The sequence below is a fragment of the Macaca mulatta genome, chromosome 1, assembly GCF_049350105.2.
Source record: "Macaca mulatta isolate MMU2019108-1 chromosome 1, T2T-MMU8v2.0, whole genome shotgun sequence".
In the NCBI taxonomy this organism is placed as follows: Eukaryota; Metazoa; Chordata; class Mammalia; order Primates; family Cercopithecidae; genus Macaca; species Macaca mulatta.
In genome coordinates this window covers 225,240,995-225,243,672 of record NC_133406.1, presented here as the reverse complement: position 1 = coordinate 225,243,672, position 2,678 = coordinate 225,240,995, and the positions used below count along the sequence as shown (strand labels likewise).

Genomic DNA, 2,678 nt, shown 5'->3' with positions numbered 1-2,678 from the left:
TGTATTTTAGCACAATTAAAATATACATATATAATACATCTATCTGTGCATCTAAACCAGATGCTGCGAGACAGGAAGAGGAGCTGGTGAAGGCATGCAGTGCTGGAGTGGTCCTGAGGGGGCGGTCCCTGCCTAGGGTCCCCTGCCCAGCCTGGGAAGGCTGGCCACTGCTGTCTGCAGACAGCTGGTTGTCCCGGCTGCCCTGGAGTCCCTAAAGGCAGATGCGCACACAGCCACTAGAGGGCAGCATGGGCCGGTGAACGGGGAGCCCGGGCATGAATTATTTCAGGGCTCACCCGGGTCTTCAACTTCTCCGAACTGCAAGAGGGGAAGGGTCATTCCGGCCCACCCACCACGCATGGTTGCAGTGAGGCTGAGAGGAGAAAACAGATTGCAAAACTAGAAAGTGTCCAGTCTGGGCCAGGCGTGGTGGCTCATGCCTGTAATCCCAGCACTTTAGGAGGCTGAGGCCAGTGGATCACCTGAGGTCAGGAGTTCGAGACCAGCCTGACCAATATGGTGAGACCCTCGTCTCTATTAAAAACACAAAAATTAGCCGGGCGTTGTGGCGTGCGCCTGTAGTCCCAGCTATTCAGGAGGCTGAGACAGGAGACTCTCTTGAACCCAGAAGGCGGAGGTTGCAGTGAGCCAAGATCATGCCACTGCACTCCAGCCTGGGCGACAAAGCTAGACTCCATCTCAGAGAAAGACTTTGTCTCAAAAAAAAAAGAAGAAGAAGAAGAAGGAGACCAAGGTGCAACTTTCTTCGGTTGTCCCGAATCCGGGTTCATCCAACACCAGCCGCCTCCACCATGCCGCTGAAGTTCAACCCCCAACAAGATCAAAGTCGTATACCTAAGGTGCACCGGAGGTGAACGGGGTACTACTTCTGCGCTGGCCGCCAAGATTGGCCCCCTGGGTCTGTCTCCAAAAAAGGTTGGTGGTAACATTGCCAAGGCAACGGATGACTGGAAGGGCCTGAAGATTACAGTGAAACCGACCATTCAGAACAGACAGGCCCAGATTGAGGTGGTGCCTTCTGCCTCTGCCCCGATCTTCGAAGCCCTCAAGGAACCATCAACAGACAGAAAGAAACAGAAAAACATTAAACACCGTGGGAATATCACTTTTTTTTTTTTTTTGAGACAGAGTCTTGCTCTGTTGCCCAGGCTGGAGTGCAGTGACCGGATCTCGGCTCACTGCAAGCTCCACCTCCCGGGTTTACGCCATTCTCCTGCCTCAGCCTCCTGAGTAGCTGGGGCTACAGTTGCCTGCCGTCTCGCCCAGCTAGGTTTTTTTTTTTTTTTTTTTTTTTTTGTATTTTTTAGTAGAGACGGGCTTTCACTGTGTTAGCCAGGATGGTCTCGATCTCCTGACCTCATGATACGCCCGTCTCGGCATCCCAAAGTGCTGGGATTACAGGCTTAGCCACCGCGCCCGGCGGGAATATCACTTTTGATGAGATTGTCAACATTGCTCGACAGACGTCGCACCGATCTTTAGCCAGGGAACTCTCTGGAACCATTAAAGAGATCCTGGGGACTGCCCAGTCTGTGGGCTGTAATGTTGATGGCCGCCACCCTCATGACATGATAGATGACATTAACAGTGGTGCTGTGAAATGCCCAGCCAGTTAAGAAGCAGAAAGGAAAATATTTCAATAAAGGATCACTTGACAACTGGTGGAAAAAAGAAAAAGGGCAACATGGAGAAACTCCATCTCTACTAAACATAGAAAAATTAGCTGGGCATGGTGGTGAGCACCTGTGGTCCCAGCTACTTGGGAAACTGAGGTAGGAGGTTCACCTGAGCCCGAGATGCAGAGGTTGCAGTGAGCTGAGATCGCACCACGCCACTGCACTCCAGCCTGGGCCACAGAGCGAGACCCTGTCTCAAAAACAAAACAAAACAAAACAATGCAAAAAACTATAAAGTGAGTGATATGGCTGTGGAATTGCTGCCACTGTCCTGGACACATGCCCTTTTGGAGGGAGATCTATGTCAGGAGACTGAATTCTTCATTGGCTCAAACCCCCACCTGCTAGGAGGGACCCAGCTGGAAGTCCCCATGCTGCTACCCTGTAATTCCATACCTGGGAACCTGGCCACAGTAAGCACAGAATCAGAGCTCGGACAAAGGACAGTATGGTGCACTGGGGAGCCCTGAGCCTTTCCGATGGTCACCCTGTCCCCAGAGGCTCCTTTCCCGAAGCCAGGTGTGAACTTCACCCAGCACAGGCCAGCCCCTCCAGGGCAACCCAAGCCCCTCCCTACCCTGCTAGAGAGACAAACGGTGGAAATGGGGAATTGAATGGGAGGGATGGGGAGAGGGGAGGAGGCTGGGCTGATAAGGAAGAATTGCAGGGACTGAGGACATTTTCCAAAAAATGTTCTCCTCACTTTAATGTACAGTTTATGTAACAAAATAACCTATGAAGTAGCAATTTTGACATCGCCAGAGAGGAGGAAGCGGCACATCAGAGAGCTGGTATAACTGCACAAGGCTGCACAGCAGAGCCAGGATCAAAGCGGGTCCAGTGAAAACTCTATAGTCCTCCAGTACAGACCCACTTCAGAAATCCATATTCTAGAACGTTTCAGAGCCCATCGTGTAACACAGGTGCCAAAGTCCAGCTGAAAAAAATCTTTAATGTCTTGAGCTCTGCATTTTTTTTTTT

At 51.2% G+C, this 2,678-nt stretch overlaps 1 pseudogene; it reads left to right on the top strand.

Annotated features, from left to right (window-relative positions):
• The first annotated feature begins 248 nt into the window (after positions 1-248).
• Positions 249-2,055, top strand: LOC701610 (large ribosomal subunit protein uL11 pseudogene; annotated as a pseudogene).
• The last annotated feature ends 623 nt before the right edge of the window (positions 2,056-2,678 follow it).